Source organism: Drosophila virilis, chromosome X (assembly GCF_030788295.1).
Source record: "Drosophila virilis strain 15010-1051.87 chromosome X, Dvir_AGI_RSII-ME, whole genome shotgun sequence".
Classification (NCBI taxonomy): domain Eukaryota; kingdom Metazoa; phylum Arthropoda; class Insecta; order Diptera; family Drosophilidae; genus Drosophila; species Drosophila virilis.
Window position 1 is genome coordinate 25,916,235 of NC_091543.1, and position 23,575 is coordinate 25,939,809.

At 41.7% G+C, this 23,575-nt stretch overlaps 1 protein-coding gene and 1 long non-coding RNA gene across 3 annotated transcripts in view; one reads left to right on the forward strand and one right to left on the reverse strand.

Moving 5' to 3' along the window:
- Positions 1-23,575, reverse strand: part of LOC6631824 (chaoptin) — a 209,995-nt gene that overhangs the window by 167,157 nt on the left and 19,263 nt on the right. Inside the window, exons 2-3 of one of the 2 annotated variants that reach the window (XM_032440214.2) lie at positions 10,821-10,926; positions 10,624-10,756 (exon numbers count right to left, since the gene is read on the reverse strand). The gene's annotated coding sequence lies outside the window, so the exon portion shown is untranslated. The remainder of the gene's footprint in view (positions 1-10,623; positions 10,757-10,820; positions 10,927-23,575) is intronic. The other variant, XM_070211380.1, reaches the window with a different exon arrangement.
- On the forward strand, positions 20,481-22,360 carry LOC116652201 (uncharacterized). Its single transcript, XR_004305197.2, has 2 exons — positions 20,481-21,990; positions 22,056-22,360. It is a non-coding gene; the product is annotated as an uncharacterized lncRNA (long non-coding RNA).

The window sequence follows — 23,575 nt, forward strand, 5'->3', positions numbered from 1 at the left end:
TGAACGGCCCTACAAACCAACTAGAGCCCCAGCCCTGCCGTGCCCTGACCAGCCCTCGGATCATGTGTGTGTCCACATTTCGGCATGACAGTGGAAATCCGGCGATAAATGTTACCAGCCAAATGTGCGTGCCTATAGAATGGTCTGGCCAAATCGTACGGCCGAGCCAGAAATCAGAGGCAAGAACCAGGAGCCAGAAAACAGAAACTAGAAACCAGGAGGCGAGCATAAATGGTAACTAGAACAGTTTAGGTGCTGCTGCTGCTGCTGCTGCTGATGTTGGGCGCTTTGCGTTAATTTGTGGACAAATTTGTGCGCCGCAACGGAAGTTGCCAAGTGGTTGCTAGCGGAGTGGGCAGCGCCTTGTTGCCCATTGTCTGCTCTAATCCAATGGATCAGCAATCGATAATGAAGTTGCCGAAAAACACACGCGCCGGCGTCATAAGTTAGCCACACACTTCCCGCCCAATCCTCCTTCCAATATCATTCCATCCCTAAACGGATGAAGTCTTAGGTAGCTGACTGGGAAGGGGGCAGCAGGCGGGGCAGTGGGTGGTGCGTAGCGTGTTCAAGTGTGCCGTCGATTTGTTTGCTACAAATCCAGTTATCGACGAGCTTCGGTCCAATTCTCATGATGATGTTGCTGCTGTTGTTGTTGCTGCTGCTGGGCACAGTTTCAATTTATGCTAAGTGCTGGGTAAGGGGCATTCAACCGCTCGGGGCGGTTGACGGTTCGAATAGGGAGCATACGTTCCACGCTTGGCCGGCTGCCCGAGCTGTTTTTGGGCAGTGTTGTTCCCACAGGATACGTGGAGGAAGGGGGCAAAGATATGAGGCGATACGAGTATTAGCACATTTTGTGCATTGATTCATGCATTTGCTCATGGATGTGGATGCTGATTGGGCGCCAGTGTTGTAAATTGACTAATATATTGTATGCTTAACCACAAAATGGAATTGCCAATAAGCTTAAGCACTGGTGCAGACAAGAGCTTTGCAATATGGGCCAAAACAGCTGCCCCTTCCCCCCGACTGCATAGCCACAATACTGATGAGTACCTCAATACGTTCGGTTGGCATAACCAGAGATGCCAGCCAGCACAAAAAGTGTATAATAACAGCGCGCAACGTTGAGCTTATTCGCAACTGCTTTTAGTGCAAGCAAATTGAAAAACGTTGCGACTTTAATTTGAATTAGCGTTTGTCAGAAAATGTGTAAATAATTAAAGGAGCCAAATCAGCTTGCTAAAAGCAGTTTTCATATATTGGCTTAACCTTTGGGTTTTAACGTTCATCATGAAGATTTTGTCAAAAACACAAACTTACTTCGCTGGCTTGATTATGATGGAAGCCTGCAAAATTTGATTAAGCAAATGCGGGCTGGAAATTTAATTTAACTGCAAGTTTGCAAAATGAATTTGAAAAACTCGAAAATGAAATTTTTATTTATATGCGCCAACTGAGGCCGTTAATACAATTGCAAAGCCAAATACAAGGCATGAGCTGTGCTTGGGTGGTTTGTGCATGGGTGGTTGGATAGGCGGCTGGGTGGCTTTTGGTATGGCTTAACTTTCAATTCATTAGACCACAACAACGACGTGACAACTTTCGCAATGGCCAAACAAAAGCTAAATACAATCAACTGTAAACAAAAGCCAAAGTGACACACGAGCCTCACAGCTGTACAGCTACAGCTACAGTCGAGCGGGAAGTGGGAACTGGGAAGTGACGTGGAGGGTATTGGGTGGTGGGTGGATGGCTGCTATCGCAGTTGCAACTGAAATTGGAGCTGCTCTCAGTTGTAGTTGCATAGTCCCAGTCATGCCACGCCCAAAAACGAAAGGCAAAGACAAATTAGTTGCAAGTTGGTGCTTCTTCTGCAACTGCAAGTGGAAGCGCTGCTGCAAAAAGTTTTCTAGGCGCAGCCAAACTTATTCGCTGCCTCACTCCAGCCTTCTAGCTCACCCAATCCCCCTCTCTCTCTCTCTCTCTCTCTCAAACGCTTGCCAGCTCCTTCGCACACTTTATCTATTGCATTGTGTGCATTGTTTAAAGTTTGTGCAAATGTGAAATAGAATTGGACAGGCGAGCAAAAGGCGAAGCTGCCAGCGGACGCCACTTGGCACGGCTAAAGTTTAGCCTCCCGCTTCTCTAACCCACCCTCTCTTTCTCGCTCGCTTACGCTCTCTTTCTCTCACAAATACTTTTTTTCTTGAAATTCTCTATAGTTTTATATTGTTATTGTTTGAGAGGCCACTTTGGCAACGCGCGAATTAGCCAAATAATAAATAAGTGCACGACAAAAGGCGGCAAAGTATTTGAACTACAATGAAATTACTTGAGATGCGACAGCTCTACTTCGAGGTGTTGTTGTCGTTGTTGTTGTTGTTGTTTTTGTTGTTATCACTGGAGTTGTTCTTTTTGTTGATGTTTTTGTTATTGTGACACTGTTGCCTAATGCTCGGCAACTTCGCGCTTTTGCCACGCCTGTCAGCAGCAGCCGCAGCAGCAACAACAGCAAACCGCAATTTTTGTTGCTACACGACAAACCTTACTCTATATACTTATGTACGTGTATATGTGTGTGCATTTTAATAGTTGATGATTCTCAAATTTCTGTTTAACTTTTTTCTATTTGCAATACTCTATGACTATCATAGAGTACCGAACCTTGATTCATTTTGATGTAGAACTTCTCAATTAAGATTGAAGACTGTCGGACGACATTTTAAGTTTTAAAGAAGTGTGAAACATATCTGAGCTGAACTTTTACAAAGATTTTTATGGCATGCGTTTCAGCCGTTCACCAGATAATCTCAAAGATCCCAACGTGGTCAATCAGTCAGTCAGACATCAGTCTATAATATTTTAAAATACTGAAATACGAATTTTAGATAGATACCCTGCAGAGGGTATACTCCATTCAACTATGCCCCATATGAGTGCCTTTACTTGTTAACTTTTTTGGTGTTAGCCGCTTGGTGTTGTTTGTTAGCGTTGTTTGTTTTTGTTTCGTCGTTGTTGGCCAAAACTTTGCTTATTGAACGTAGAAGGATTCTGGGCCAGGGCTAGACATACAAGTTTTTTGGCCCATGGCATCATGAGTTGGCCGAATGTGAGCCCTAATTATTTGCTTGGCCTGCATCGTGGGCTTCAATATGAACTCGCCTGCTGTGTGCATGACTAAGATAAGAGCTTCAAAGTTTGCTCAACAACAGCCACGAGAAGAAAAAGAGCCATAACAAGTACACATTTTGGCCGAATGCACTTCACATAAATGGCTGCTGTTGAAATGGAGATACCCGAGAAAAAGGGGAGTGAGAGCGAGCGACATTAGGAAAGACAACAAAAGTTTGTCACATTCGGACATCATCTTTAACTTTCTTGCAATTACACTTAATGTGGAACTTAAAGACAGCTTGCAAAGTTTTCAATTCAGCAATTAGTGGCTTGAAGTTGAGTTTGTGTACAAGAAGAAAAGTCTAGTGATGCGATTAAATTTGTCTCTGCTCTAAAAGAAACTATAAATTAGCATATCAAGTTAAAGTTCTCGTAATACTTTCAAAAAATTAACCATGGTAAAGACTGCCAAAAATCCCATAACCAAACCCTTCACGCGAATGCACGCGTTATCAGGTCAAATGTCATTGCATGCACAGTCCAGGTGTGACTCTGTGGAGATGGAGTAGACGATAGTTAGGGTATATTAAAGTTTTTTCACGGAAAGAGAGAGATGTAGGAAATTGAATAAAATAAACCAGACAAAAACTGGCTACTAATGAACAATTTAAATAATATTCCTCACCTATTTTCATATTTAAGAATTTTTCAATATATTTTATTATATATATTGAATTTGTGCTAATCAATGTAACATGTCAATCTCAGACACAAATCTCAGGAAAAGACTTGAAATTGAAAAAATTCTTCGTTTATCAAATGCATGCAAATATATATTTTGTTCAATAGAATCGATAAATGTTATTTTCAATTGTCTTAGGTACATCTGAAGGCATGTTACGGTACCTCGGCGCTGGGTACAGACTATTTGCCTGAAGTCACCCCCGACTCTTACAGCTATTGTTTGCAAAGCAAAGTTTTCTTTAAGCTTTGCATAGCTCACCCTCCAGTCTGTGCAACAGCCAAAGCGCATTCGCTTAAGAGCTTACTAGACCATCGCCTGGTCAATCCCCCGGGGCAATCATTGCGGACCGCAAATCTATGCAGTTGCATTTATCTCAAATTCATTTAGAGTGCAGCTCAATTTTGAGCATTTCAAAGCATTTGCATATGGCTGTTGCTGCGCAGCATTGTCAACGATTGTCGTATACTTTTTGGATCAGTGACCCATTAAATTAAGGAAGGGGCAGCCGTTTGAAGCGGGCGGCTGCTTTGAAGCCAGAACCAAAATGAGCTCTGGTCAGACAAACAGTTGCATCTGTGGTACCCATTGTTATCCAGCCGGTCATGTTGACCGCTGTTTTGAGCTTACTTATACAATGAAAGAGAGAGCGAGTGAGACAGAGAGAGAGAGAGAGAGAGAGAGAGAGAGAGAGAGAGGGGAAGAGTGACAAATGCATTTTTTGTAAAGTCTTGCGGCGGCTGCTGTTTTGCGCAATGTTGCACGACGCATGATAAAAACTAAAAGCGGAAATACACAATGTCCTTAATGAATGTTTCATGAACATCCTGCAGCAGCCGCCCACGTTGAGCATCACACATTTACGGCGGGCGAAGCAGTCAGACAAGCGGCTTGTCTGAATGGCTGGTGGGCTGGGTGGTTGCGTGGATGCGTTTAAATGCGCCACTTGGCAGCCAAGTGTACAGCCGCAGTTAAAGACGCAATACGAATCGGAGTTGGGGTTAGAGTCGCAGTTGCAGTCGCAGTCAGAGTCACCTAAGTGCAGCACTAACTTCATTTGTGCACGCAAAGCCGCAGCAGCCAGAGTGGCAAACGTGGCGTATGCGTAATGCAAGCTCTGAAGGTTGCGTCAAAACAACACACAAAGCTGCGCCCAGAACCCACTTCAAAAAGCAAAACCCACCGCTGCCTCAAACCATCGCGTGCCTTGGCACGCATTCCACGGCAATTTGTATGCACAGCGAGACACACAGCGAATTGCTCAGAGACTTTCTCCCTCTCTCTCTCTCTCTCTCTCTCTCTCTGTCTCGCTTTCGGGCACTGTAACTGCGACTTGCGCTGCGTTTGGATAGGCGGATGCTGAGTGCTTTGGCAATTTGTAGCAAACTGTTTTTACTGTTGAGTCACAGCTCAGTTTTGGATTAGAACTAGCGACTGCACAATTTCGGTTCTGCACATATACTTGAAGAGGAAGGAGGAGGAAGGAAGCACACTCAGGATGTATAAAACTGCATAGCAGGCTATATTGAGTCACAAATAATGAGCATATTCATATATTCAACTGACGGTATGGAAGCCTGAAGAAGTATACAAAATGCGAGCAATTTAAAAATTAATTAAATTAAAAATGATGTTTACCAGTCCACGTACTCCAAACATTTGTAGGAATCATCTTCTCCTTAAAGCCAAAGCCTTGTGCTCTGGGTAACTGTCGACTAGAGCTCTCTGCCATTTTTTTCTTCAATATCCCACATTAAAGAATAAATTTAAGCTGACTACAATTGTACGTCAGCTTATTTTTAATGAGCGTGTCTGAAGTGCACTTATTTCTCTACACCCTACATTAAACTTAGAGACGCATTATACCAAAATGAATCAAAAAACGATACATTTAATAAACTGATGGGTATATGTATTGAGCTTGATATAAGTACTCCTTGACAAATGCTTCCTCACAAAGATGCCTAGAATAAGTCAGAGTGTTTGGCAATATCAAATCTTCTACTGTGTGTCGCAATTTAGGCAGCGGCTGTGTGGCTGTTGTGGAAGAGAAAACGTATTCCTATAAAACAATAAGATTTTGGCATATAAGGATAATATTCCAGCATACCAAAAATCGTTGAGATGCTGACGAGTGCCTACATGATATTATAATTCTCGTTATTACCAACTTTTATATTAAACGCAAAGCTGATAAATGAAAACAAGCAAGGCTTCTAACTACATCAGAATATGTTTACAAATCAAGCAGAGTATTAACAGTTCGTTCTGCTAAATAAAAAACGTGTTCCCTTCTAATTTGTAGTTATTTTTACTGTAGTGTTATATTCAATTTTTATTTTTTTTTTTATTTTTTTTTTTGCGATTCTCTCGAGTGCTTGCTACTTGTTTGTGGAAATTAAGCTTTGAAAAATGGCTTGCGCACTCACACACACTTGCACTCACACACTCACACACATACGCGCGCACACACACTGACAATGGCCATACATAAGTATTTAGAAAATTACTTTCATTCGTGCTTCGTTTTGCTCGTTATTGTGAATGTCCCGGCAACTGGTTGGTTGCTGGCTTCGTCCTGTTCTGTTCTGTTACTGTGCTCGGCAAGCCCCCCCCTTTCCCTTTGGCCGTAACTTTTGGAGCTGCTGCATAGTTTTTGTGGCATTACAAAAGCATTTTCATTTGTATTTAGTTGTCTCGCTCTCGCTTTCACTCTCCCGCTCCCGCTTCCCCTCCCGCTCTCACTCTCGCTGTGTGTGTTTTTTTCTCACCCATTATCAACGTTCCCTTGCACATCTCTTTTTGTCTGAGTTTTTTCTTGCTGTCTTGCAGTTGTTATTGTCATTGTTGTTGTTGCATTTGTAAACTGCAAAAATGAAATTAAGTTCACACTTTGTCATGTGGGGACATTTACGGTTTTTAATTGTTTTGAGCTGAGAGCGGACCCGAAGAGCCGTCGAGCAGACTAGAATGAAGTACTACACACAAGTCGAGGAATGTTGCGCACTTTTTGGAGCAAAGCAGCAGACCCTCTGCCAAGTTTTTGCCTCTGCATGCTACTGCCTGACTGATGCTGCTGCCCACTCCTCACTTGAACCCTTTGCCAGCGCCCTGATTTGCTTTTCATCTTGGAAATTGAGTAATGAACGCTTTCATGTCTTCATCGTCGTCATCAACGTTGAGTTTGTTATAAATTTCACTTGTGTACATTTATAATTTCGTTAAATATTTGTTGTGCCCGTACAAATGTGCGTGTGTGCGTCTGTCTGTTTGTGTGTGACTGTGTGTGAGTGTGTGTGTGTGTGTGTGTGTGTGCTTGTGTGCTTGTGTGTGTGTATGAGTGTTGGCAAATGCTCATTTTGCGTACCCAATTAGAGAGTATTCCTTGTACATTGTCTAAATGAAGGGCCCTGGCAAGGACCTCTTCAATGGTACTTCGGGTTGCCTAGCCATCCTTGAAGTATGCAATTCGAGTGTAGGAGTTGCATGCCGCAATTGCTGCTGCGGTTAATTTACTACATTAATTGCAAGCTGTGGGCAACTAGAGGACCATGAGCTTATCCCTAATACCAGCCCGCGGCAACTTTAGAAAATGCCCCAAACTGCTGACCCACCACCATATTTTGCCAGCATTCCAGCAACTCGCCATTGCCACAATTCATTCGCTCGAGCAGCGTCTTCGCCATCCCATTTGGCATCACTCGCATGCAAATCATCCGATTACTGCCTCCGCTCACAAGCAGAAGAGGAGCAGGAGCTGGAGCAGAAGCGGGTGTAAAAGTGGCCTTCGTTTTATACCCATTACCAAAATAAAGAGGCTAAAAGAAGCGTCTCAGACTCGGTAAGACTCGATGGAGGTTATCTATAGGAGGACTGTAGGAGGTTCAGTCTTTGAATGTAGAATGTAAGTTTCTTATTGCATGAATGTGTTTTTCTTTTAATTTAGGAAGAGGTCTTCCAATGGTGACATTTGCATGAAATGCAACGCATTTTAAGAAATTTTGCTTTGGGTATTGTCATAATGGACCATAGTAAATCTTATAAAGCTCAGACTATAAGCACCGAAGATTTGTATGTTTGTGTATGTAGAGAAAGAAGTTAAGTCAACTCAACGCTGGATACAGGGTACCTAATAGTCAGGCACTTTTGAATTGACTGCTCTTACTTTACATTCGCATTTATGCTGTTATTTTATGCCCATTATTAAAAATTATTGTATACCTATTTTGCGCATTTTACATTCTTCTATTATATATGGTACATTGGGCCAACCTTCTATAATTATAATGTTTATGTACCCATTCCAAATATTTAATTTAAACAAACAATACCTGCCTACTGTTGCGATTGTGTCTGTATAATATATAAATATGATTCGAAGCTGATCAATGTAAATATATATTTATATAGATGGTCAACATAACACAATTCCAGCTTTTATTAATTATCCCTCATCCCCTACATTTAATGGGTATAATAGTTATTATTCCAATTATTCCCAATAAAACTTCTATAACATTAGGGTACCTATTATCGATTCCATTGCCATTAGTTCTATGCTTTTAATCTGCTAATGCTAATTGGGTTATAATACTTAGAAGCTGGTTAAACGTCTTGGCCTGACTTTGATATAAGTTTTCAATTTTAATTTGGTATAAAAGGATCCCTTGCAGGGCATTTAATCCTCGTAGCCATTTACTTTTCTTATTGCGGATGATTCTATTTAATTTTTTCCTTTTTCCTTTTGCCTGATTCACTTTTGGTTGCTGTCGCTGTCTGGCGGCTCATCGACTTGTAATCGCATTTTGAAAGAAGAAACCAATTTCGGAGCAGATTTACATTCGCCTGCGCTTTTTGCTAGCCCGCGTCGCGACGAGATTTCGACTCTGCTACTATATGGGAGTCGTCTGGCCGCTTATCTGACGCCTCTGACATAATATATGGCAGAGTTTTTGTTTGACTTTTGCCGCAGATGCCGACGCCCAGAAATGAGGTTTCCCTCTGCCCGGACAGCAGTTACCTAATTTTTTCTCTCTGGCTTTTTGGCTTTTTCTCTCTGACTTCTACCTATCGGGCTGATGACTATGTTTTGGTTTTGTTCTTGGGTTTGCTTTGCCTTCCAATTTGCGTTGCGTTGCCAAAAGGCCAACTGGCAGCTGCTAAGTGGAAAGTGGCAAGTAGCAAGTGGGCAACTCGCAATGCGATTCGTAAACATGAAAATCTAATTTGAAAATTTTGGACGTTGCAAAAGGATTTCTGCTTAGTTGCCATCGTCATGCTGCCATGTTGTGGTCGGCGCTTCGTAAAATGAACCAATTATCAAACACTGTTTAAGCAGCTCACAAATATTTAGTCGAAAGAAATTTAAAGCTAACATGTGACAATTTTTCTATAGTTAAATTAAACAGAAATCGACGCGGACACATCTCATTACTACTTATCAACAAGTTTCTTGTTGTTCCTATTGCCAAAAGCATGTGCCTTAATTTCGGGCATTCTAACCACAAATTCCGCTTTATAATTATATTTTTCTTGAAAACGTACATAGTGTAGCTCTTTGCCAATTTATTTTCAATTTAAGTGGAGCATTAATACCAAAAAATATGACCACAATCAATGGAGCTGCGATAACCATATGGTAGTTGGAATTTAAGGCCAATTTGTGGCTCGGCACTTTGCCCCACTTGGCGATACCCACTGTCGACAAGGATCAAAACATGGCCTACAACAGCTGTTGCTACATGACTCGACAAGGCTCGGCATAACTCCGCTTGCTCCAGGCCCCCGCTTGCCCCTATCCAACCATCCCAAACGCCCTTCATGTCTGCCGTTTCCCTCTGTGCGTAAACATTTGATTTTAAAACATTTAAAACTGTGTTGTTGTTCTTGTCGTAAGGCGCATTGGACGGTTGAGAGGGGGCGGTATGCCTGTTGCTGCCCGCAGCTCCCAATTTGACAGAACGAAAGCTGAATAAATCTATTATTGTGCCACATCAGCTGCTCCACCCCGCCCCGCCCCGCCACACTCCTCTCCCCTTTAGCATGGTCGACGTCTTGCAATGATTAATTTATTGAAATTTGCGCTTATTGCGATTTTCAAATTTATGTTTTGCGTTTTATTTGGACAAGCGATGCCGATAATTTGTCAAAAAGTCGTAAATTATGATATTACACAGCAGGAATTGGAATTTAGAGCGCCTAAGAAGTTCGCCTTTGCTTTGCTGCAGCCTGCCACCTGCCACATGCCACTTGGCACTTGCCCCTGAGTAGCTTGTTTTGTTAGCCGGCCAGAGAATTCAATTTGACTGCGGTTTATTCGGCTTATAAAGTGCTTGGCCGAAGCGAGACAATTGCAGCTAACCGGCTGCAATTACAAAAGCTACAAAAAGCCCAGGCCAAGAGATGGCTCAAAATGAATACATCCTTGTTGCTTCTGGGCAATTGGACAGCTTGGCAGCGAGCATTCAATTTGTGTTTTTGCGGTTGGCCCACAAATTTTTGTAAGAGCTGTAAAATAGGCATTGCATGTTGAATGTGATGTAAGCGGTGGTCGGAAACCACCAAGACACACACACACACACACACACATACCCACACACACACAGACAAACTGTTCAATTCCGTGTCAAATGGGTGGATAAATACGTTTGCCATTCGGACGACAACACCTTCAATTATTAATTATTGAAGCCACAAAGCCAAATGTAAAAGCTTAAATTAAACGAACAGACACACATGCACGGACATATATCCATTTTTACCTGTACGTAAGCGTGCGTAATCAGTTTTTACTTCATTCAATTGGATTGGTGGATATGCCAGGTGCAGTTCCATACAATATGAACCCTCAATCCGGTTCTGATTTCCGCTGGATCTCAGCTTTGGCCGTCGAGGCTTCGTTCGCAGCGTTCTTTTGATGTTTTTTTAATGACTTATGCAAGGCTTAATTTATACTCACTAATGGATTTCGCTTCGCAATGCGTTGCATTCAATATTACCAATTACGAGACTGCGCCAATAACTCGCTTGCCACTTGCCGGTTGCCAGTTGCCAGTTACACGTTGCTGTAAAAATAAAGTTGAATAAAATAAATTTAATTATGGCAAAATAAGCAGCATTTCCTTAATATGTTTGTTCCCACTCCTCTGAGAAACTGATGAGCCCAGGAGCTGTGCTTGCTTCATACAAAGAGTTTGCCATTTGGCAAATGTGGCTAGCATTTTGCTCGATGCTTAAACTCAGCAATTTAATTATGCCCAAAACGGAATGTCCCATTTGGGCCTTTCATCTACTCACAGTTGCGCTCAAATTGACCATCATAAATTTGGCAAATAAACGCACTTCATTTTTCACTGGCAAATCGGATGAACAACATGAAAATCAACTAATTTGCACACTTTAGACGCCAACTAAATGCAAAAGTCTTGCGGAAGGAAAGCTCTATGGGTCTCCGTCTAAAAAACCTGGGCAAAAAGCGGGTAAAAGCAAGCTGTCAATAAAATAAATGAGCACCATTAACTGCTCACAATGATGAACACAAGAAAGTGGGGCCAATGGCAGTGCCAACACGACTTCACACATTCACTTTTATATACTCAGACATGTATGTATGTATGTGGTTGAGATTAGATATATATGCATTCGTCCGAAACTGGCCCCAACAGCACTCAGAACTTGCAGGCAATACGCTACATGTGAACTTCAAATCAAATTAAGTGTTTTAAGTAATATTTTAAAGGTTTCCTTTTCTTAAACAGTTTGAACCCATCTCCAAATAAATAAATAAACGCATAACAGTAACTCTTTGTCACTTTAAATTTATGTTAAGGGTAATAAAAATATGAACACATAGAAGTATGACAATTTTATAGTTAATGTCTTCAAATTTCCTGTTAATATGAATAGTAACAGAACAATTTAGTTTATTATCGCTTAGCATTTCCACAATAACATTTTGGCATTTATCGAAATATGTTAACTTTACAGAGTACAGAAACTACCGTTATCAATATGTTAAAAAGATAGAAGTTGTCAACCAAATATATGTTATTGAACCAAAAAATGCGGTTCTGCTGAGCTTCATTTGACTGTTTGAGCTTAAGAATTGGTTCATGACTTGTTCGAATTAGAAAATTTTAAGTTCAAGCCGGAAAAAACACTTTGGTTTCCCGAAATGGCAGCTCAAAATAAAACGGGATCTTAATTTGTATGCGTATTTCTAGCTTCGATATATCTAATCTACGGAAATTATAAAGAAAAGCATTATCTAGTCTCTAAAATTTAAGAAACTTGTCGCGTGCAAAGCCGGGTAATGCCCGGTTACTTTAGCCATCTAACAATTTGTTGCATTTTCTTTTTCAAAAGGATGCGCGTGTAACTTCATGTCGTACATTGCGTCAAAGAGTTAATTGCACAAATTGGTATAAAAGCGTGTGTGAGCGCGAGATTGTGAGTGCGAGTATGTGTGTGTGTGTGTGTGTGTGTGAGTCAGGGAGTTTTTGTAGTTGCAACATGGCTACCTTGTAACATGGAACCCGCGTTGGCGAGACCGATAGCCAAAGTGGTGCGCAATTATGCAGCGCTCTTTAACATTTTTTTTCTTACAGTGCATTTTACACTCGCGCTCAAGGCACATGTGTATGTTTGGGTGTGTGGTTAGGTGTATGTGGGCGTGTAGAGTGCTTAAATAAACGACAACACTTGAAATAAATTGCAGGAAATCAAGTTAAATAAATTGCGCGAATGAACGAAACATCAGCGCCGCAAAATTAGTAGCATTCGCAAGGACTTGCCAGCCGCAAGTCGACGCTGGCATCGTTATCAAACGCACACATGCTCAACAAACACATGCGTGCGAGTGTGTGTTCGTGTGTGTATGTGTGTGAGTGTGTACAAGAAACGGTGCTGCTGTCTGCACAGCTCCGGTGGCAGTCGCTTCCGTCTGCATGGCAAACATTTCGTGTGAATTCTTTTGATTTGCCACTGATGAAATGCAGTGTGCCCCACCGCCCACCCATACACACACATACACACACACATATACAGACACACGCACACGAACTCTCACACACAAACAGGCAGACACACACTCTTTGTGCCAGCTGTGACTGTCGCGTGGCACTACGTGCCTGCTATCAATTACATGCAACAATAGCAAAAACAAATCGCTACCGACAACTGGCGACACCAGAGGCCACCACCGCATACCCCCCCTTATCCATTCCCTTCACCACACAGAAAAACAACCAGCATCGCATTGTGTCTTTATAAATGTGTGTAATTAGTTGCGGGTGTCCGAGTAATTATTTCGATTGAATTCATTTGATTACCCAATTAAATGGTCCACCTTCTGCCTACTCCGCGCCTCAGTTGTCAGTTTTTAAGTAATCTGCAAGATGATGAGCAGCAGCTCCTACTAAATTGTTATGCAAATATAATAATACAAAATCTATAAAATATACATGGATTATGTGCCTGTATACTATGGAAATACTTTGTAGCAAACCGACAGAAAGAAATTGTGTATTATTTAAAACATTTTTTATACTTAATATTAATAACCATGTAAATATAATTAAAAGTGTGTACAAGAAATTGATTTTATTTTCATTTCGATTGAATTCAGTCGATTTACATATATGCGGAGCCAAAATGGAGCTGATATTAAATGCTTGCGAGTTTTTTGATGCGACCAAATTAAAACGCATGTCAAACGTCGGTTAATGCAAATATTTAGCAAAGGAAAAATTAAACGACATGCTGTGCATGTTAATAAATGACCGCAAAAAAGGATTGACAATCGACATATGCACAACTTGTTGTTCGTTTCCCTTTTTCTCTATATATAAAACTGTTTGTCCTGTTTCGCTCACTGACTGACTGACTGACTGACTGACTGACTGACTGACTGATTGATGATCAACGCACAAAGGGTAAGAGCTGCGATGCTGAAGGTTTCACTGTCGTTGCCTTATGTGCTGGAGGTACACGCTAAGGCGTGTATTTTGTTTACTATCCGATTCAGATAGATTTGAATTTTGTACGGGAAAAATGGACCGATGTTTAAAATCGGGGACAAAAACTTGGACCGGGCAAGGCCGGGAAATACCAGCTAGCATTTCATAAATTTACAAGTATAATTGAAAACTCAAGGGAGCCCGAAAGAGACGAAAACTTGCTCGTTTTGGCTCAAGCATATTTGATGCGCATCTTTTTGGTTCCCGGAAATCACGATTAAGTAATGCATTAACTGCTTCAACTGCTGCCCAATTTGGCACATCCCCAGTTACGCTCCTTCACGGAACCTATCCAGAATGATGACAACATATGCGACCTTAGCATTCTATTTGTCTACTCGTCATTTGTTTACTTATTTGCATTTGCTTTATTGTTGGCTCTCAGCTTATTTATTCTGTGGCAGCATGGAAAAATCTTGGAAGTCTCGACTCTTTGCTAGCTACAAGGACAACAAATCGGCGTCGCTCCCGGAAAGTATGCTTTGATTAAGTGCGTGTCCTTCGCAGCTCGGATGGCTGCTGCCTCTGCTGCCGCTGCTATTGCCGGGATTGACTCATTGCCCATTTTGATGAAATGTCGCCAGCTAAAATGTTTGCCTACTCCACAGCCCGCAACCCTTAACACCCCACCCACAGCCGCAATGTGGGCTGCCTGCTGTCGTGTTGTTTGCAGTCGTCGCTTTGTTTGCCTTTTCCGCTTTGTCAACACTGGCTGCAAAAAGGGTTGTAAAAACGTAATGGCGAGTTAAATAAAACAGCGAACGTGCTGGTGGGGGAAAAAAAAAATAGCAGAGCACACGAAAAATATGCGGAGGCCAACAAAAATGTATAAAAATATATTCAAAAGTGTCATAAATGTAATACAACTTTTCCTTTATGGCAATTGCATGTGTATACGACTGTGTGTATGTGCATGTGTGTGTGTGTGTGTGTGTGTGTGTGTGTGTGTGTGTGTGTGTGTGTGTGTGTGTGTGAATGTGTTTGTGTTGGCGCGTTGCTCAAGTGGCGCTCTAGAAACTTGTGTCGTTGGGCGAGCCAATAAAAATAAAAATAGAGTTCAAGCAAAATAAAAGAAGCAGCCAACTAAAAAGGCACAAAGATGCAGGCCAAAACTTTTTCGCACACAAACACACGGGTGGGCGGGCTATGGGTTAACCCCTTACCAAGCGAAGTAATGCGTTTTCATATATTGTTTCGGGGCAATTTACCGTAACGTAAGTTCAGGTAAGCATGGCCGAGGTTAAGGAGTACACAGTCTGGCTAAAATAGTTTTCTACCAACTGTGGCAGCAGCAACAGGGAAGGCAAGACAAATGAAAGGGGCTGGCATGGGTAAATGCATAAGCCGCTGAGCTGCTGACCCACTAAGATTACCCTGTGTGCATGCAGCATGTGGTTAAATTGAGTTTTAAGAGCCACCGGCGTCGCACACATGAATTCCAAATGCCAGCTTTGTTGAACTCCATTTGCAAATGCAAATTATTTGTTGATTTAAATTATGAGCTCAGATGTCATTTTTTGGTATTGCTTTTACGCCGTGAGCAAAAAAAAACTTCCCTTTTGACTGCTGCAGCAATTGCTTAATTAAGTTTTATGTTCACATTTAAGTGGGTAACGTTTCTCATAGAAAACTTCATAATTTTGGTCCACAGAGCACAAACTGAACAACTATTGAAAGTTCTTTTAAGCTTTGACAGCACGTGATGAAAATGCGGGGAACTAGTTTCCAACCCGTAAAAACTTGCTGCTACCCAACCTAATTGTTAATGTAGAAAATGAACAGATCATTTTTGTTGCTGGAATTTGGGACCTGTTTCTTAATTTCATAAGGCTTTTGGCTCTAGGTGCTAAATAATACTAAAATATCATAAATGTATCTGAGCAAGCATATATTATGTCTATTCATTTTGGCGTACAATGTTAAGTTGCTGCTTCGTGGTCGATTATAATTCTCAATTGGTTTTAGCATCGGACTGTTGACAAGGCCTGGAAGTTTGAAGTCTGCTAATAATAAAAGCAGAAGGAACTTAAAAAACTCAGAACCTGCTCATCGTTCTGGTCTTTAAATCCTTTTCTTGCTGGTCATTATGATGAATATTGAACTCGAGCCGTCCAGCTTAAAATTTATTTTTATTGTGATTTACATCGAAATCCAATTTATTTTGTATTTTTAACAATATTTCAGCCATTTTATTTTATGTTTTTTAAATTTGCAAATCCAGTTGGAGCTGGCTTAGGCTTTAAGCCTGCATATGGATCCATATTTATAGCCGCCTGTTGTATGGCCATAAGAAGTGCTTTGTGTGGCTCTACATGTGTGTGTGTGTGTGTGTGTGTGTGTGTAAGTGATGTGGTAAGTGCTAAAGAGCACTTACTGAAAAGCTGAAAGAACTGCATCTGCAAAAACCAAAATTGTGCACTAACACACACACTCACACACTCATACACACACACACACACACACACAGATACACAAACGTGCCTGTGTGTGCTGGCAAACATTTTGGCAAGTTGTTACAAAACTTAAAAATAAATTTAAAAACACGTTGCATGGCAAACAAAAACAAATTTGATGTGTTTTTGTTGGTTGCCTTATTTGTTTGCATTTTGCAGTTGTTGTTGTTGTTGTTGTTGCTTTTATCGAGTTGCAGCAAAAAAGTTGCTTTGCCACTGAGGGCGTCTGGGGCAATAGCAGAAAGAGCAAGAGCTGGCGGGAACTGGCTTGACTTGGCTTGGCATGCAGATTGCCAAAGCTGTCGTGATGCTGACGTTGAGACTGTACGAGATCTCTGAACGAGCATGTCCAACGAGCAGTTACCCTAGGCACAATTCCGAGCTGTTATAACACACTTCTCCAGATACACTTCTTCTTACCCTATCCCCAGCCATTGGCAATTGCTTGCTATAATACTCTAGCGCTCCGATGCAACTCTTTGGTCTTATCAAACATACATATAACTGTTCATTTAGCCTGTTACATAAACTGACACAAAACTATTATACCCCTCTTTTGTTAAAGAACAAAATATAAAACGATTTTTATTGGGTACAGCGAGTAAAAAGAGAAAACGGAAACCGGAAAACGCCGCTACTACAACTTCCTTCCCAATGCCTCCTCGACTGGCTGCACATACACATACACATGCATTCACATGCACTCATACCTGGTACCTAGCACTTGCTCAAAGGATGCAAAGGACCAGGCGTGGCGTTTGGAGTTGAGAAAAAAGCGCTGAGCAAATAAATTAAAACAAGTCCAAAACAAATTTGGCACATAGAAAAAAAAGAGCAAAGAAAACCAGCTAGTGGGCACTTGCCGAGCAGGTCGGACTAATACGTACCCTGTAATAAGCACTCGAACTATCCAAAAAGCCAAATATTTAAGAAGTATACCATATAAGAATCCAATATTCATACCATAAATTAACGGTATTTATCGATAATATGGAAATGGGCGCAATATCAAAAAATTTACTATAAATTCATTGCATGTGTAATGAGAATAAATAATTAGCATTTCAGGTCCTTGGCTCTCAGAGAGAAACAATGAGACGAATGCTCTTTGCTGCACGCCGCATACGTGTGCACATATTATCCATTTTCAATGGCTACAGGGTATAGAATGGAAGAAAATGGAAAAAATATGTAGAGCGAGGAGTGGCGCGAAGCGTATGCAAGGCATTTGCGCCCAAAAAGTTGTTATCCTTTGGTTGTGATGATGCCCTGAAACTAACCAACGACGAGACGAGCACAAGACTGTGCCGAGCGAGACGAGTGGCGGGAGGTGGGGTTGGGGGCGTGGCAGTGGCAGAGGCAGAGGCAGAGGCAGAGGCGAGGACATCCGCTCGTTCACGCTCAAGCTGTGGAAGATTGCTTAAAGTTTTATTGGTTGTTGTTTGCAAAGCAAAAACTTTACTTTTGCGCGCTTTTCTAACGGTACACAAACTGCCAACAACTAAATGGCGAATGTGTGGCAAAGTTGCCTCTGGTTTCTGCCTCCGCCTGAAGCCAACAACGCCGTCTGCCTCCTGCGGGCCCAGCGGCTTGCAGTTGATGCCTTTTGCTTTCATTTCGCTGCTGTTGATTCTTGTTGTTGTTGTTTTTTTTTTCTTTTTTTTTTAGCTTTGTTGCCCTCGCTTTTCTTTCCTTGAAGCTTTATTTTTCTTTCTCTTTTTTTTTGAAGTGAACAATTTTGTGTTGTTGAAACTGAAACCGAAACTGAAACTGCCGTTAGTCAGTCCGTCAGATAGAAATGGCATTGGAGAGCAAGCGAGACAGCTGCCACAGCGGAAGTCGCCACAGCCCCAGAAATGGCGCTGTTCAACGTCAAGTTGATGTTCAAGTGGATGCTGAAGTTTTTACCCGCTCGACTTGAGGTCATCATCGACATTTATGTCCAACAACGTCGCATTGACTGCGTGTAATTTTCATAAACAAAATAGTTAAGCATCCCAACAAGTTGTCGAATAGCCCGCTATTGCCTGTTCTCGTCCCGTTCCGGCGCCCGGTCATTTCAACCGGATAGCTGGTGCCCAGGCAGAGCTGGCAATGAGCAGTATAAATTGTTTGCAGCCAGCAGCAAAGTGGCTGAAAGCTGACGACTGCTCATAGATTTAAGCGCACTTCAAGCTAATGAGTTTGTGTCAAAGTTGCAACATTTTGTGGCAACAATGCAGCAGCTGAAAGTCGCAGCTTAACAAAGTGCTCTAACAATTAATTATTGTGCAAATAGTATTCGATATGCATTCATAAACAGCTTAAAGTGGCACTTCAGCATTCGATTAAGCTTGCCACAAACAAAACCGTTTTTCTTTTGCCAATTAGCAAATATAAAAGTGCAACATTTCTCAGCAATGAGAGCATGAGAAATTAAAAATCTTATAATATAATTTAATATTAATTAAAAATAATTCTATTGAAAAGTGTTAGAAATGAGACAAGAAAGAACCAAAAATGTTTTCACGGACGTGGCAAACTTTAAGGCGAGTTCCGAATCGTGACGGAGGCCAGAGAAAAATCATTAAATTGCTGTTAAAGCTACATTTCGAAGAGTCTGCTTAAACTTGATGCTGCGTAAGAGGCTTCTTAATTAATTAACTAGACACTCGTACTTTGTACTTTTGAGTTTGGAGTCTCCGTAAAATACAACAATGCTTGAGTCCGGGCAATGCGAAATGCTTGTGCGGCCGTTTCTATTAATTTGTTTAGTGTAATAAGCGCAGTGCTTAAATTCATAAGTTATGGATACATTTAACTGTTGGCATTTGATTCATTTTGGCACAAAATGCTTGGCACACACACGCACACGCACACACGCGCACGCACACTTGTTTAGCCGCCAGCCGAATAACAGTTTATTATCCTTTTCATTAGTGGAGCACAAAAAGACACAGACGGCTCAAAGGCTGGCCAGCCACGCCCATCTAACCCAAGCACGCCCACACACTGTGCGCTTTAGCGCCCATGCAGTGGCACTTAATGGCAGCACACAAACACAAACAAACATACGCACACGCACACGCACACGCACACTCAAAACATGGTGAAAGTTTGTGCAAACTTTTTACACACAGACTGCGCTTGTATGTGTGAGAGGGTGTGTGTGTGTGGAATGTCATTGGCGGAAATTGAAACGCACATGACAATCCATTTCATCAGCAGTTTAGTTGCTTTTAGAAAATTTGCTGGCCAGTGGCCTCGAGTAGAGGAGGTGGACTCCCGCACGCCATGTCCTTTCACTGCTGGCGCCACACACTCGCAGACAGAAACACACCCACACACACACATATACAGGCACTGCGATGTGATGTGATGCGAGTGGCAGCCACTAAGCCAAATCAACAAAAATCAACATTTCAACAACAAAGTCCTTGACTGTTAAACTTAACCGGACAGGACACGAGCAACCGGCTACAGACACAGCCACAGCCACAGCCATAGCCGCAGCCGTGAGCCAGAAACAGAAATAGAGACAGAAACGAAGACACAGATCGAGCTGGAGCTGGCGACGGGGACGAGGGTACGAGCTACGGTCGATGGGGACAAACTGACTGGGCTGGCACCCAAAAAGACAACGACGACGGGCATAACAACTCTCAGCAGACAGGCAGACAGAGGGACCGGAGACCGGAGACCGGAGAGACAGACTGTGCCGATAGACAGGACATGCCATAACAGAGCGTAATAGAAAAACTGTGTCTGCCTGACGCAACTTGGGGCCATAAGCCCCTTGCACGAGCACATTCAAATACTTATGTAGCACATATTCATAGGAGCACACACACATGCTCACACACACGCACACACACACAACGTCAGTCAATATTTTGCATTTGCTGCTTCAAAAAGGGGTGCAAGAAGGCAACGCAAAGCAAACTGAATTGCAAAGAAAGCAAAAATAAAAGAAAAATCAAAATCAAAATGTATGAAAATGTGAAAATAGGAAAATGGCGTGCAATGAGCCTGGCAACAATAATAACAACACACAAATTACATATGCACACAAATACTTAAGCGAACTTTTTTGCTCCCTCTGTCTGCGGCTGGTCGTTATACTGAATGACTACAGCAGTGACAACAACAACAACAACAACAACCACAACAACAATAGCAGCAGCAGCAATATTAGCAACAACAAGAAGCACACACATTCTCTGATTAGTTTCTGCGACAAATCAGGCGACATTTCTAACAAACCCAATCTCAGCCTCAGACGCACACACACACACACACACGCACACACACACACAATCACGGACACACATTCACACTCGAAATATCATTTCCAGCTCACAATACGCAGTTTGCATGTTTGAGCCTGATATGTCGACAAGGCGGAGCAACAGCAACAACAACAAACAGAACGTTGTAGAAAATTTTGACAACAAAGCAAAGCCAAAGGTCGAGCATATTTACAAGAGCTGACAGCTGACACACAGAGACGAACATACATATTTAAGGGGCTGTCAGTTGATATTCCCAGCAATATGGCACATATAAATATATACGTATATATGTATATAACATATAGGCAGCCAACGAATGGGTACAGTCAACTTCAAGGCAGCGAGCCCCCTAAAGCTCCCCGCAACTTCAACCGCAACTACTGCAAGCTGTTTCATGTGCAATAAGCCATCTATTGGTTATTCAATACTTTTTAATTGAAAATTCAATGACATTGCCCAAATGCAATATTTATAATAGACAGTAGACACACACACACACACACACACACACACACGCGCGCACACGCGCACAGCAAAAGCATGTAATAATTCAGCGATGTGAACCGAAACGAAACAAAATAATCACAAAATCGAAATAACGAAAAATATAAAGAAAAAGTATTCCTGGAATTTCATGTTATTTTCAATGGATTGCAACTGGGGTGAGCATCAAATCAAATATTGAATAGAACACACAACTGCTCAAAGGATAGCCAGTAAGATACTCATTGAGACATGTAAATATGGGAACAATAGCGCATGCAGGAGCTTGGACCCTTTGGCCAATTGTAAAATGCGGCAAGAGCCAAAAGAAGAACTCAACTGAGGAATTTAATTAAGCAGCCCTCTAGACATGATATGAATCCTTTTGTTATATCCCAGCTGGTACGGACAACCACATACTAAGCGAGTTTTTAATTTCCAAACAGTTTGCCATTAAATGCCAAGTTGACCAAAGAATATTACACAGCTTTTTGTCTGACAATGTCAATTTGTGAACATTTTTGGCAACCATTTGCCACATTTTGTTGATGAAAATTTCCAACAAATTCACAAGCTCAGATCGGTTCAATGGTAATAAAAACTGTTTTAGGACTTATGGCATTGCCAGACTGCGCTAATTACGATGCCAAGATGGCTTCAAATCAGATACACTCATGCTCAAAATACTAAGTACGCATGTATGTGTGCACTGTTAATTATCGTGTCGCTAGAAACATACTTTTTGGCATACCAAGCACGCCTTGACTTAGCTGTCTGAGTCAGTAGCATGTTTGTAAATACATTTCAGATTTCATTCTAGCTCCGATTCATATACATAGACATACATACAGGCAAATAAATTTTTTTCTTGTGAAATAAAAGGGAAATTCTTGATACATTGCAACGTAAGTGCAGAACAATTGTCAAATAACCGGCGTACTTTCTTAAATATACCTCTTCTCACACTAAGCACAACCGATGGAGAACAATAGGAGTGGCGAGGCCCGTGGATCTGGTTGGCTTAAGAGAAAACATAGTGGAGACGAGTGTCTCAAAGCTGCAAAGAGACCGAAGACATGCCGTAATGATGAGCGTTCGCTCAAGTTGCAATTCCTACAATCCTGGTTCCATTGCGATAGCTATGCAGCTGCTCGAAACCCCAATAAGCAGCGAATTTAGACATTGAAGCATTTACATTTGTATAAAAAACGTTGCATACGCTGTACAAATTAATTGACGTGAGTGAACGTTAAAATATATTTTGAAAATTTTAAACGGGTTTTACTAATTTAGTCAGTTCAGTTGTTGCATTTGTGATATCAGCATTAACTAATGTCATGCTCTGTGGGTATAAAAAGCTAAAAAGTATAGTCAAACGTAAAAATGTCTGTAAATATATTCTTGATCAGGACGACGAGCTGCTCTTCCCAACATATACAAATACTTCTTTTCTATGACTCCTCCGCCCACTGTCAACGCACTTCTGAAGCTAAAGAGCTTGTATGACATACTTTAATAATTTATTCTGCTAGCCAGGTCCCACTTTGCCCTGCCACGAACTGTTTAATTTAACAAAGAAAATATATGGAACACCAGTCAGCCCACACAGCAAAATTTTATTATCGAAAAATATAAAAACTTTCATTAAAGTTAAGTGAAGCCAAAAGCCAAATAAAATCAAATAAAAATTAAACAAGTTTTTGGCGGGAAGCTTTAGTAGCTCAGATTACAAATTGATATTCCAGGTATTGCTTTAAGGTGAAGAATACTTCAATTGAAGATTCGTTTATCTGTAAAACGCTTTAAACAACGCTCAACGTTGTGTTGGGGCGTATTGAAAAGTAGGCAGAGGCTGCGATTGTGGCAATTTGAGTGAAACATTTATGCGTGCCACATGTAGGCCGCAACAAATACGCCTGGAAATTGACGCCCGGCAACGCATGTGGCCGCCCAAAATGACCACTGGGGCCGGGCATGAGGCATCAGCTGATTTATAAATCATACACAAACCCAACCGCGCGTACACACACACACATACACACACACACACTTGCACACACCTACAATTGCAAACATGTGTCAATTTGTCAAAGGCTGTCGACTTGACTGGACATCCCCAATGTGGAATGGTGGCCTTTGGGGAATGCTGGGCTGTGGGCATGGTATAGAAAACGTGCAAAATTCTTGCCAAGGAGGAGCACGCGCGAATGAATTTCTGCTGGCGTATGAAATTTTTACGCAAACACAAAATTGTGAGCGTGTGTATCTGTGTGCGTGTGTGTTTGTGTGTGTGCCTACGTCAGCATTTGATAACGAACTTAGAGAATAACAACAACGACTGAAGCACAACTAGGCAGATGAACAGCAGCAAGCCAGCCAGCAGCTTTTTAAAGTTGCAAAGGCTAAACGCGGACTCGAATCGGGCAAAGAGGTTGGCAGTGCAGGGTGGTGGGAGGTGCGGCAGGAGGACACAAAGGGGCGTGGCAGCAT